The following is a 15273-nucleotide window of genomic DNA, read 5'->3' as shown; positions in this document are numbered from 1 at the left end:
GTGGAACAGCATTTTAAAATAAATTATTAATCAAATGTATTTATTGTCCTATCATGGGGACTACATTTTTCAAATAAATGATACATCTAATTTATTTATTTATGATCCTATATTGATGGAACGGTCCACAACCCTATACCCTAGACACCCACCTGAACGACCCAGATACTAAGGAGTAGTCCCTATCTGTTTTATGGGCCTGCTGTAAGTGGCCTGTATGCAGCCAAAATGCGGTCAGAGACCTTCTAGAGCAGCACCGCCCCCTCAAGATTCTGAGCCTGCCTGGCAGGATTGGTCCTGCAAAGCCAAAGCCCCCTGATGGGAGAGCATAATATACAAGTAAATTCTCAAAGCTGCTAATGAGAACCTTGACGACCTTGTACCTAGCCGGTGGGGATTCCGGTGGGGTGCCCCCACCCAGGCAGTGGCAGTGCTGGCAACACTAGCTGCAGTAACCCATGGGGAGGGGGTCACACTCGGACATTCAGAGAGGGGGTATATTATTGTGATCCTGGTGGCACAAAATCAAAGGCCTGACTACACGGAGATGCTTGTGAATATGGTCACTACGGGGGACCATGTGTGGGTGTTTCAGGGGAAGGGGGTATATCTGACCTCCATCACCTAGGACGTGACAATGGTTAATCAAATCTCCCCATTTCTGCCCATTTCTTTTCCAGTTTTGCAGGCCTTCTCATACAGTTGCAACTGTATATGCATTCGTAAATCAAGACCTTTCTTGAGTTGGGCTCTGGGATGATGCAACTGCTGAGAGTCTATGGATGTTGTGGGGGAAAGGGGTTGAGTGTGTGTGTGTGTGTGTGTGTGTGTGTGTGTGTGTGTGTGTGTGTGTGTGTGTGTGTGTGTGTGTGTGTGTCCCATAACTGTTGTGAGGGAGTAAAAGATGTCAGGGACAATATAGGTTGAATCACAATAACTTCCCCCACCTAGATGTACAGATGACCTAAACTAGCCTGTACCCCTGCACACTGACTCGGTGCCGGTGCCCCCTGTATATAACCTTGTTATTCTTATTCTTATTGTGTTACTTTTCATTATAACTTTTTATTTTAGCCCACTTGGTAAACATTTTCTTCTTCTTGAACTGCCCTGTTGGTTAAGGGCTTGTAAGTAAACATTTCACGGTAAAGTCTACACTTGTATTCGGCGCACGTGGTAAATAAAGTTTCATTTGATTTAGTTTAAAGAAGGCCAGTTTTATTGCTTCTTTAATCAGGACAACAGTTTATATGTACTAACATAATTGCAGAAGGGTTTTCTAATGGTCAATTAGCCTTTTAAAATGATAAACTTGGATTAGCTAACACAACGTGCCATTGGAACACAGGAGTGATGGTTGCAACAATCTATCCGCAATATTAAAGCTGATCCCCCCCCACTGAGAAGAAGTGTTTTTTTTTTATTTATTTTTTTTTTTATCTCTGTCAGTGAATACAAATGTTTAATTATGTTTTGGCATGATTATGTCTAATTTCAAGTGTGTGTGTGCGTGTGTGTGTCATGTATGCTAAAATGCATATTTGAAAATACATGTGGCATAGCTTACACATGTAGCATACCTTGCAGTACAATCTTCTCTAAAACATTGTTGTGCAGTCTGCTCTGCAATAAGAATTTGATTTCTAAACCAGAAAAGTTATCAAATAGCAGCTGGCCAATACCATGGTGGGCATACATAATGTTGGATGGCCAATACCATGGTGGGCATACATAATGTTGGATGGCCAATACCATGGTGGGCATACATAATGTTGGATGCATTGGAATATACAGTAAGGTATGGAGAATGATACCTGTAGGATTATATAAAAAGCAGTTGGGAATTGAATGAGTTTCAAATACTAAATGTTCAGTGAATGTGAGTATATTTAGTTTAAATTCTTATTTTTCCTACTAACCTTCTAAAAGTTGACGGTGCCAAAATCTTGCCAAACCGTTCATTATTCTGCTAACTGAGTGGGAGACGTTTTCCATAATGTACATTTCATGCATATACATTCAAACTAGTTTCACCATTTATTGAGTACGGAGACAAGTTGCAAAGGTGTCTCAGTCAGTATTTCTTTAAGCATCTAAATATAGTGTAACCTGCCAATCAATGTATATCAACTGCCGTGGAGGGCACAATCTTACAATGTTTAATTCCAAAAATGAGAGCTTTACCATCTATGTCAAAAGCCTGGAGACTGTAGAACTGTCATCAATTCATGCTTCAGTATTCCCCCTTCTCTCTAGGAGCATTTGTGTGCCCAGGCCCCATAGGCATATAGAAAGGATCCCACCCTGGTCAACAATGTAGCTGACCAATGTAGAGAGAGATAAGTGCCTCAGCAGATACAATCTAAAGCTTGTGTGGTCCACAGATGAGAACTCTACCATTTATGGCAAAAGCCTGGGCTCCTGTCAGGGGCAATAGAATTCTTGCCACTGCATGTTACAATAGTAAAACAATCAGTTTGACACCTGTTAAACTGATTCTACGTTGAATTTTGCTCAAACAAGCATGTGTATCTGTAGTTGGTGTTCTTCACCTCTAAAATGCAATGCACTAGACAGTGTAAGACAAAACCCAAAAAGGTTGCTGTGTTCTAAGTTGGGATTCATTTTACAGCTGCCATTGACGGTATCACATTTTATAACTAAATAGTTGAATAAAAAATAAGTAAAAAAGACTTTACCAGATAGCAGTTTGTCGGATGCAGATCTCTCTCGAGATGTCACCAGCTGTCTACTACCTTATATATGGATAACCTGATTGGCAGATGTGATTATCAGAGATAGTAACATGGATAGTAAACAAGTTCTGATTGGTTTACAGTGTAGTACTTGGCGGCATTTGCCTATCGAGCTAGCGAATATAAAAGTAAATGTGTTCAGAATAAATAAATATACACAATGTAAAAACCAGCTCCTCCCTTGACGGAGATCGATCATCTCGAAAACTAAAGCAGACAGCTTGCTACTGCCCACCACCAACATCACATACGCTGTTGCTACTGTTTATGATCTTTACCTCTACCTATATGTATATATCTTCCTCATACCCCTGCACATCGACTTGTTACTGGTACCCTGTGTATCTAGCCAAGTTATCCTTACTCATTGTGTATTTATTCCTTGTTATTATTTTTCTATATGTTTCTCTCTGCATTGTTGGGAAGGGTCCATAAGTAAGCATTTCACTGTTAGTCTACACCTGTTGTTTACGTGACAAATACAATTTGATTTGAAGTCACACAATGCTATCACTGACATGCAAAGAGTCACTGTGATTGGACCACTCTGTCCTACTCTATACTACTTATCCAGACAGGAGAGAGAGTGAGACAGAGTCAGTAGCAGTATAAGAAAATTCCAATTCTCCCCCCCCCCCTTCCTCCCCCTAATAGATGGTTCTGTAGAGCGTGCGTTCTCAACACCTTATGTTTTTGGCAGCTAGCAGCAGCAGCTCTTGTTTTCATTAGCATAAGCAGCATTTCACAGCTGGCTGGCTGCTGTTGTTTTTATGAGCCATTCAAAGACATCTCTGATCCACCGGACAGCTTTGCTGACTCTTCATTCGATTGATTATGCACACACACACACACACACACGAAGATAACACTGTCAACTGGAACAGTTTGAATTGGCCTTCACAATGCATCTAAACGTTTTGGCATCAATACAGTACATCCATGTGGATATTTTAAACATATTTCATTAATTGTTCTCATTCCAAAGGACATTACCCGTTAGTCTGTCCTCATACCTAATACAGTGTAAGTATAATAGTCTGCTCACAGCTTAATACAGTCATGTACTTTACCTTTAGTTTAATTACTAAATGACAGTGAGTATGTCTCAGAGGATACAGAGGAGAAACCTGAAATGATGGAACATGATGTTGAAGCTTCAGTTATGGGAGTTATAATATACTTTATTTCAGACAAGGTGTTCTTCCCTCCAGATTAGCAGGACTCAGCTCCATGTTACTCTATTTCACAAATACATTGACGACAGGCGACAGGATTTTTTCCCACCTACCTTTTGACATCTTTGCTGCAGGGCCTAAGTCTTTCTCTCTTTATTTCTCTCTTTCTCCATTTTCTCCCTACATTTTCTTCCCCCCCTCTCTTTCCCCCTCTTCACTTATTTTCCTGTTACTTTTCCCCCGTCATCTCTGTGTATAGACAGGTGTGGTATTTAATCTGGAATAGCAGCTTTGATAACCCTGGTTTTCCACCCCAGAGGAGCGTGGGTAGAGAAGTGTGGGTAGGTGCAGACACTCAGATTAATAACACTCCAATGTCCTCTCTCTCTCTCTCTCTCTCTCTCTCTCTCTCTCTCTCTCTCTCTCTCTCTCTCTCTCTCCCCTCTCTCTCTCTCTCTCTCTCTCTCTCTCTCTCTCTCTCTCTCTCTCTCTCTCTATATATATATATATATATATATATATATACTGCTCAAAAAAATAAAGGGAACACTTAAACAACATATCCTAGATCTGAATGAAAGAAATAATCTTATTAAATACTTTTTTCTTTACATAGTTGAATGTGCTGACAACAAAATCACACAAAAATAATCAATGGAAATCCAATTTATCAACCAATGGAGGTCTGGATTTGAAGTCACACTCAAAATTAAAGTGGAAAACCACACTACAGGCTGATCCAACTTTGATGTAATATCCTTAAAACAAGTCAAAATGAGGCTCAGTAGTGTGTGTGGCCTCCACGTGCCTGTATGACCTCCCTACAACGCCTGGGCATGCTCCTGATGAGGTGGCGGATGGTCTCCTGAGGGATCTCCTCCCAGACCTGGACTAAAGCATCCGCCAACTCCTGGACAGTCTGTGGTGCAACGTGGCGTTGGTGGATGGAGTGAGACAGGATGTCCCAGATGTGCTCAATTGGATTCAGGTCTGGGGAACGGGTGGGCCAGTCCATAGCATCAATGCCTTCCTCTTGCAGGAACTGCTGACACACTCCAGCCACATGAGGTCTAGCATTGTCTTGCATTAGGAGGAACCCAGGGCCAACCGCACCAGCATATGGTCTCACAAGGGGTCTGAGGATCTCATCTCGGTACCTAATGGCAGTCAGGCTACCTCTGACGAGCACATGGAGGGCTGTGCGGCCCCCCAAAGAAATGCCACCCCACACCATGACTGACCCACCGCCAAACCGGTCATGCTGGAGGATGTTGCAGAACGTTCTCCACAGCGTCTCCAGACTCTGTCACGTCTGTCACATGTGCTCAGTGTGAACCTGCTTTCATCTGTGAAGAGCACAGGGCACCAGTGGCGAATTTGCCAATCTTGGTGTTCTCTGGCAAATGCCAAACGTCCTGCACGGTGTTGGGCTGTAAGCACAACACGCACCTGTGGACGTCGGGCCCTCATACCACCCTCATGGAGTCTGTTTCTGACCGTTTGAGCAGACACATGCACATTTGTGGCCTGCTGGAGGTCATTTTGCAGGGCTCTGGCAGTGCTCCTCCTGCTCCTCCTTGCACAAAGGCGGAGTTAGCGGTCCTGCTGCTGGGTTGTTGCCCTCCTACGGCCTCCTCCACGTCTCCTGATGTACTGGCCTGACTCCTGGTAGCGCCCCCATGCTCTGGACACTACGCTGACAGACACAGCAGACCTTCTTGCCACAGCTCGCATTGATGTGCCATCCTGGATAAGCTGCACTACCTGAGCCACTTGTGTGGGTTGTAGACTCCGTCTCATGCTACCACTAGAGTGAAAGCACCGCCAGCATTCAAAAGTGACCAAAACATCAGCCAGGAAGCATAGGAACTGAGAAGTGGTCTGTGGTCACCACCTGCAGAACCACTCCTTTATTGGGGGTGTCTTGCTAATTGCCTATAATTTCCACCTGTTGTCTATTCCATTTGCACAACAGCATGTGAAATGTATTGTCAATCAGTGTTGCTTCCTAAGTGGACAGTTTGATTTCACAGAAGTGTGATTGACTTGGAGTTACATTGTGTTGTTTAAGTGTTCCCTTTATTTTTTTTGAGCATTATATATACTGCTCAAAAAAATAAAGGGAACATCCTCCAGCATGACCAGTTTGGCGGTGGGTCAGTCATGGTGTGGGGTGGCATTTCTTTGGGGGGCCGCACAGCCCTCCATTTGCTCGCCAGAGGTAGCCTGACTGCCATTAGGTATCGAGATGAGATCCTCAGACCCCTTGTGAGACCATATGCTGGTGCGGTTGGCCCTGGGTTCCTCCTAATGCAAGACAATGCTAGACCTCATGTGGCTGGAGTGTGTCAGCAGTTCCTGCAAGAGGAAGGCATTGATGCTATGGACTGGCCCGCCCATTCCCCAGACCTGAATCCAATTGAGCACATCTGGGACATCATGTCTCGCTCCATCCACCAACGCCACGTTGCACCACTGTCCAGGAGTTGGCGGATGCTTTAGTCCAGGTCTGGGAGGAGATCCCTCAGGAGACCATCCGCCATCTCATCAGGAGCATGCCCAGGCATTGTAGGGAGGTCATACAGGCACGTGGAGGCCACACACACTACTGAGCCTCATTTTGACTTGTTTTAAGGACATTACATCAAAGTTGGATCAACCTGTAGTGTGGTTTTCCACATTAATTTTGAGTGTTACTCCAAATCCAGACCTCCATTATTTTTGTGTGATTTTGTTGTCAGCACATTCAACTATGTAAAGAAAAAAGTTTTTAATAAGATTATTTCATTCATTCAGATCTAGGATGTGTTATTTTAGTGTTCCCTTTATTTTTTTGAGCAGTGTATATATACATATACACAGTTGAAGTCGGAAGTCTACATACACCTTAGCCGAATACATTTAAACTCAGATTTTCACAATTCCTGACATTTAATCAGAATAAAAATTCCCTGTCTTAGGTCAGTCAGGATCACCACTTTATTTTAAGAATGTGAAATGTCAGAATAATTGCCTTTAAATTGTTTAACTTGGGGCAAACGTTTTGGGTAGCCTTCCACAAGCTTCCCACAATAAGTTGGGTGAATTTTGGCCCATTCCTCTTGACAGAGCTGGTGTAACTGAGTCAGGTTTGTAGGCCTCCTTGCTCGCACACACATTTTCAGTTCTGACCTTCCTTTCTATAGGATTGAGGTCAGGGCTTTGTGATGGCCACTCCAATACCTTTACTTTGTTGTCCTTATCCATTTTGCCACAATTTTTTAAGTATGCTTGGGGTCATTGTTCATTGGGAAGACCCATTTGCCACCAAGCTTTAACTTCCTGACTGATGTCTTGAGATGTTGCTTCATTATATCCACATAATTTTCCGTCCTCATGATGCCATTTATTTTGTGAAGTGCACCAGTCCGTCCTGCAGCAAAGCACCCCCACAACATGATGCTGCCACCCCCCTTCTCCACAGGTACACCTCCAATTGACTCAAATGATGTCAATTAGCCTAGCTTCTAAAGCCATGACATAATTTTCAGGAATTTTCCAAGCTGTTTAAAGGCACAGTTAACTTAGTGTATGTAAACTTCTGACCCACTGGAATTGTGATACAGTGAATTCTAAGTGAAATAATCTGTCTGTAAAGAATTGTTGGAAAAATTATTTGTGTCATGCACAAAGTAGATGTCCTAACCGACTTGCCAAAACTGTCCTAAGCGACTTGCCAAAACTATATATAGTTGTATATAGTTATATATATAGTTACTCCCATAACTGAAATTTCAACATCATGTTTCATCATTACAGGTTTCTCCGCTGTATCCTCTATGAGACATACTCACTGTCGTTTAGTAATTAAATTAAAGGCAAAGTACATGACTGTATTAAGCTGTGAGCAGACTATTATATGTATACAGTGCAGCAAAACGTTTTTTGCCCCCTTTCAGATTTTCTCTATTTGTGCATAATACTGAATGTTATCAGATCTTCAACCATGCAGTGTTTGGTTTTTGCCAGGCATATTGGGACCCATGTTATCAATAAAGTTGACTCAAGTTTGCAAAAAAGCACCCGGAAGCACCTCAAAAGTTTGGACACACCTACTCATTCAAGGGTTTTTCTTTATTTTTACTATTTTCTACATTGTAGAATAATATTGAAGGCATCAAAACCATGAAATAACATATATGGAATCATGTAATAACCCAAAAAGTTTTAAACAGATGAAAATATGAACTCAGCAAAAAAAGAAATATCCCTTTTTCAGGACCCTGTCTGTCAAAGATAATTTGTAAAAATCCAAATAACTTCACAGATCTTCATTGTAAAGGTTTAAAACACTGTTTCCCATGCTTGTTCAATGAACCATAAACAATTAATGAACATGCACCTGTGGAATGGTCGTTAAGACACTAACAGCTTACAGACGGTAGGCAATTAAGGTCACAGTTATGAAAACTTAGGACACTGAAGAGGCCTTTCTACTGACTCTGAAAAATACCAAAAGAAATATGCCCAGGGTCCCTGCTCATCTGCGTGAACGTGCCTTAGGCATGCTGCAAGGAGGCATGAGGACTGCAGATGTGGTCAGGGCAATAAATTGCAATGTCCCTACTGTGAGAAGCCTAAGACAGCCCTACATGGAGACAGGACGGACAGCTGATCGTCCTCGTAGTGGCAGACCAGGTGTAACAACACCTGCACAGGATCGGTACGTCCAAACATCACACCTGCGGGATAGGTACAGGATGGCAACAATAACAGCCTGAGTTACACCAGGAATGCACAATCCCTCCATCAGTGCTCAGACTGTCCGCAATAGGCTGAGAGAGGCTGGACTGAGGGCTTGTAGGCCTGTTGTAAGGCAGGTCCTCACCAGACATCACCGGCAACAACGTCACCTATGGGCACAAACCCACCGTCGCTGGACCAGACAGGACTGGCAAAAAGTGTTCTTCACTGATGAGTCACGATTTTGTTTCACCAGGGGTGATGGTCAGATTCGCCTTTTTCATCGAAATGAGCGTTACACTGAAGCCTGTGCTCTGGAGCGGGATCGATTTGGGGGTGGAGGGTCCCTCATGGTCTGAGACGGTGTGTCACAGCATCATCGGACTGAGCTTGTTGTCATTGCAGTCAATCTGGTCCCGTGTGGCTCAGTTGGTAGAGCATGGTGTTTGCAATGCCAGGGTTGTGGGTTTGATTCCCGCGGGGGACCAGTACGGAGGAAAAATGTATGAAATGTATGCATTCACTACTGTAAGGTGCTCTGGATAAGAGCGTCTGCTAAATGACTAAAATGTAAATGTAATCTCAATGCTGTGCGTTACAGGGAAGACATCCTCCTCCCTCATGTGGTACCCTTCCTGCAGGCTCATCCTGACATGACCCTCCAGCATGACAATGCCACCAGCCATACTGCTCGTTCTGTGCGTGATTTCCTGCAAGACAGGAATGTCAGTGTTCTGCCATGGCCAGCGAAGAGCCCGGATCTCAATTCCATTGAGCACGTCTGGGACCTGTTCGATCGGAGGGTGAGGGCTAGGGCAATTCCCCCCAGAAATGTCTGGGAACTTGCAGCTGCCTTGGTGGAAGAGTGGGGTAACATCTCACAGAAAGAACTGGCAAATCCGGTGCAGTCCATGAGGAGGAGATGCACTGCAGTACTTAATGCAGCTGGTGGCCACACCAGATACTGACTGTTACTTTTTATTTTGACCCCCCCTTTGTTCAGGGACACATTATTCCATTTCTGTTATTCACATGTCTGTGGAACTTGTTCAGTTTATGTCTCAGTTGTTGAATCTTGTTATATTCATACAAATATATACACGTTAAGTTTGCTGAAAATAAACGCAGTTAACAGTGACAGGACGTTTCTTTTTTTGCTGAGTTTATTTTATATTTGAGATTCTTCATAGTAGCCATCTTTGATGACAGCTTTGCACACTCTTGGCATTCTCTCAACCAGCTTCATGAGTTAATCACCTGGAGTGCATTTCAATTAACAGGTGTGCCTTGTTAAAAGTTAATTTGTGGATTTTCTTTCCTCCTTAAGCCAGTCAGTTGTGTTGTGACAAGGTAGGGGTGGTATACAGAAGATAGCCCTATTTGGTAAAATACCACATTATGGCAAGAACAGCTCAAATTAGCAAAGATGACAGCTTTGTATGCTTTTCCAACAGTCTTGAAGGAGTACCCACATATGCTGAGCACTTGTTGGCTGCTTTTGCTTACACAACCTGGAGGTGTGTTGAGTCATTGTGCTGTTGAAAAACAAATGATAGTCCCACTAAGCGCAAACCAGATGGGATTGCGTATCGCTGCAGAATGCTGTTGTAGCTATGCTGGTTTAGTGTGCCTTGAATTCTAAACAAATCACTGACAGTGTCACCAGCAATGCACCCCCACACCATCACACCTCCTCCTCCATGCTTCACAGTGGGAACCACACATGCGGAGATCATCCGTTCACTTACTCTGTGTCTCACAAAGATACAGCAGTTAGAACCAAAAATCTCAAATTTGGACTCATCAGACCACCTTTCTCGTGTTTCTTGGCCCAAGAAATTCTCTTCTTGTTATTGGTGTCCTTTAGTAGTGTTTTTCTTGCAGCAAATCAACCATGAAGGTCTGATTCACACAGTCTCCTCTGAACAGATGTTGAGATGTGTCTGTCACTTGAACTCTGTGAAGCATTTACTGGGCTGGTAACTCTAATGAACTTATCCTCTGCAGCAGAGGTAAATCTGGTTCTTCCTTTCCTGTGGCAGTCGTCATGAGAGCCAGTTTCATCATAATGCTTGATGGTTCTTGCGGCTGCAGTTGAAGAAACTTTCAAAGTTCTTGACATTTTCCGAATTGACTGACCTTCATGTCTTAAAGTAATTTTCTCATTTCTCTTTGCTTATTTGAGCTGTTCTTGCCATAATATGGACTTGGTATTTTACCAAATAGGGCTATTTTCTGTATACCACCCCTACCTTGTCACAACACAACTGATTGGCTCAAACGCAATAAGAAGGAAAGAAATTCCACTTTTTAAGTTTAAACAAGGCACACCTGTTAATTGAAATGCATTCCAGGTGATTGGTCATCAATCAACAAGATAATTGAAAAAAACATGCTTATTTTATTTCATAGTATACACCATTTAAAACAGCCAAACTCTATTCACAACGGTATTCAGTTGGTAAGAGACAGACATTCCGTAAATACTAGGAATAGATTGTCCACCATCTGTGTGTTATCCAGACAGAAAAGAGAAATAGGCAAAATAACATTTCGATAAAGAAATGTAATAATTTAACTGCGCAAACCAGAAACCTCTCAATATATACATTTAAACAATACTTTATAACCATTTAAATATAATACGTAGAAATGTTGTGTTGGACAATAGTAGATGAAGAATCAATATCTTTTTAGACAGTATTTATCGGGTCAATATGTTAGTGTATTATGTCTGTTTGTAACAGTATGTTTATATGTGAAAATGTATTCGGATTATAAATTCTATTTTAATGTTTAAGGACTCTTGGAAGATTAGTCCAAATGAGGACTAAAATAGATCCAAATCAAATCAAAATCAAACCTCATGAAACTGGTTGAGAGAATGTCAAGAGTGTGCAAAGCTGCATCAAGGCAAAGCGTGGCTACTTTGAAGAATGTTAAATATTAAATATATTTTGATTTGTTTATAACACTTTTTTGGTTACTATGTGATTCCATAATTGTTATTTCATATTTTTTATGTTTTCACTATTTTTCTACAATGTAGAGAATAGTAAAAATAAAGAAAAACTCTGGAATGACTAGGTGTGTCCAAACTTTTGACTGGTACTGTATATATCGGTTGTATGCATCTCTATAAATCCTGTCCTATTTGTCAAGCATACAGTAATAATAATCATTTCATGGTGAGATAATCTCTCTCCTGTATTCTTTGGAATTCATGCATAGTTAAACTGCTATTATTCTATGGGTCATTTCATAGTACCAGTGTGATCTGTGTTTCTTTCTGTGGTTTTGTAGTTTCATCCTCATACGCTTGACACTCTGTGATTCTATAAGCCAAGTGCACATCGGGACACAGCACACAACAATCAGGACTGTTCTCAGAAGTGTTGGCGATCATGTATCTCACTAATGGTCTTTTGAGCAATCGGATCAGTTCTGAAAAAAATCTGATGTGAAAAGATCTGATATAATTAGTCAAAAGCCCAATGAATTGAAAAAAGATCAGAATTGGGCTGCCTGTGTAAATGCAGCCGACTAACAACAAGATAACAATGAACCGATGAGACTGGAGCATTTCCAACATACAAATTGCCACTGGTAATTTAAGCAAGCGTTTTAACTACAGCAATTTGCCACCACTGTGGAATAATTGTGTTAAATTTTAAGACTGGACCCCACATTATCCCCAGCACTTGAGCGTGATAAACAACATTTAGCAGTGGGACCATTCACAGAGAAGTACAGTGACGCTCGGAAGAGATTTCATTTAACAGTCTCTGCACATTGTGAGGAAATGAGGGAGAGATGCGAGTGAGAATGAGGAGAAGATATGAGTAGGAGAGGATGGAGAGAGTGTTAGAGAGAGAGAGAGAGAGAGAGAGAGAGGGAGAGAGAGAGAGAGAGCGAGAGAGACAGAGACAGAGACAGAGACAGAGACAGAGACAGAGACAGAGACAGAGAGAGAGACGGAGACGGAGAGGGAGAGGGAGGGAGAGAGAGAGAGAGAGAGAGAGAGAGAGAGAGAGAGAGAGAGAGTAGAAGATATGAGTAGGAGAGGATGGAGAGAGTGTTAGAGAGAGAGAGAGAGAGAGAGAGAGAGAGAGACAGAGACAGAGAGGGAGACGGAGAGGCAGAGGGAGAGGGAGAGAGAGAGAGAGAGAGAGAGAGGACATTGGAACTGTTAGATTTAATAGCTGTGTATGGGTTCTAACACTAGGAGACCGAGGTAATGAAAATTGAGACAGAAAAAGGAGTTAATAATTTAATAATTCCAAATGAATCCTTAATCCTTTGGTAAAGTAGAGTATTTTTAATGGTGAGAATGTTGGAGACGGTCTTCATGTGGTTAGGTTCAGTTGGATGTGTGGCTGAGTTGCTAACTAAAAAAGCATACTGAGTACTCTGAAGTCTTTACAGATTTGGATACAGCAAAAGTTCAGATACAAAATGGAGTAAAGGAATACTCATCCTCCTAATTACAACCTCATGTAATTAAATGGCCATCACACTGGTAGTTCAATAGGTTCCTCATCCATTCTGCCCTCTAGATGAACTCTCTGTATGATTATCTCAGTAGCTCTTGCTCCCCTCCAGGTGCTACAGGCCTCCCGGTGACAGTAAACTCTCCCATTCTGCCTACATTCAAAGGAACCATGAGGAGCCGATTTGCATAATCTGGAATGTTGGGTGTGTTTTTAGGGAGAGGGGAGATTTCTTCTCAGCTTTCCCCAATCTAATTATCCCTCTGGCCTCGGGACTAGGCCCACTCTGTAGACATGGTCAAAAATGAAAATACAACACAAAAGTAGAGAGAGAGAGAGAGAGAGAGAGAGAGAGAGAGAGAGAGAGAGAGAGAGAGAGAGAGAGAGAGAGAGAGAGAGAGAGAGAGAGAGAAATGGAGAGATAGAGAGAGAGGGAGAGTTAGAGAGAGAGACAGAGAGAGGAAGAGAGAGAGAAATAGAGAGAAATGGGAGAGAGAGAGAGAGAGTTGACCTTGATTATACAATCAACTGACCCAGACAGAGGGATGTTTTCATAGAGCTTTGTCAGAATATACGTTTTTATGAATCTAACATTGTAGTGTTGACCGAACAGACCTGGTACCTAACTGTTTCAACTTTCAACAATGTTTGCCGTGTGATTGACTTCCTAAATAAGACACTAGTGAGAGACAGAGCATAGCTGAGCTGGAGTCAGATTCACTAGAGAAGCTCTTTAGATCTATATCGTTAGGGATCTCAGGTATGCAGCTCCTGTCTCCTCACTCCGTGCTCCCCTTTCCACTCTCCTCCCTCCATCCTCACCTTCTCCTCATTAAAACTCTTAATTGTCTCGTTCACACCTGCTCGTGTGCTGGATCATTTGGGACGGCTTCCTCACCAGAGCAGCTTTTCTCATCAACGCTGAGCTGAGTTGGGTTCACATCAGGGTACTGTGTCCTTCACTCACCTACAGGGCAACACACACCTGTCTGTGTGTGTGTTTCCATGTGTGTGTGTGTGTGTGTGTGTGGGTACATAGACCTACTGAATAACCTTGTCTTGCCTATAACCATCACACATACTGTATGTCTCTTTAACTGGTTGTATGAATACAATTTGGTTGTCAATACAATTTGGTCATCAGTCTGTCAATTTCTCCTGATCTCATTGCTGTGATATAGGCCTACTGCCCATGCTTGTATTAGGAGCCATCTACCTCCCTATTCTCTCCGCTTCCTGTTTGTCGGCAGGATTGATCAATGCTCCATCAAAAGCACATTTCCAAATGTAAATCGTAACCTTTTGTTAAGCAGGAAATTAGTTTTCTAAAATACACTGGAGCGCCTGAGTGTCCGCTTGCTAAGTGTCAGTGCTGTCACACCCAGATGGACCCCTGCCTCCTACAATGGCCTGCAAGAGGCATAATTCACCTGAAAGAAGAGCATGGCCTCTCTCCTCTTCTCCTCTTTTTTTGTCATTAGGGTTTCATATTTTCCCACAAATCTACCAATTTTCCTTCCCGACAAATTTTGAACCACCCCTGTAATTCCCGGTATTCCCGTTCAAACCGGAAGTATTATTTAATAGCGTATAATGCCAGCTAAAAACATCTCACATGATTATACTAATGTAAATGGAGAAATCTGGACAGGAATCTTGTCACAATTTAATCAGCTCAAAGTTCTGTCAAAGTCACCACACTATTTTGTTGACGGAGCCTAGTTTAGGGGCAGTAGCGTAGCCTAGTGGTTAGAGTGTTGGACTAGTAACCGCAAGGTTGCAAGTTCAAATCCCTGAGCTGACAAGGTACAAAATCGTTCTGCCCCTGAACAAGGCAGTTAACCCACTGTTCCTAGGCTGTCATTGAAAATAAGAATTTGTTCTTAACTGACTTGCCTAGTAAAATGTAGGCCTAAATATTATGTTATTAGCCTACATCCTAGTGAAAATTTTATTAATTTTAGCTTTAGTTGGCCCTTTTCTCTCCACTTGCACCTGGCAATCAGGGGAATTTCAGAAGGTTGTGGCTCATTTTACTTTATGATTGCCCACTTCAAGGGGTGACTTAGTCACAGGAAACAAATAGAGAGGTAAATAGACCTTGTAGAGGAGATCCATCACCATGGATAG

This window comes from Salmo trutta, chromosome 20 (assembly GCF_901001165.1).
Source record: "Salmo trutta chromosome 20, fSalTru1.1, whole genome shotgun sequence".
Lineage (NCBI taxonomy): Eukaryota > Metazoa > Chordata > Actinopteri > Salmoniformes > Salmonidae > Salmo > Salmo trutta.
This window is presented reverse-complemented; position numbering follows the sequence as displayed.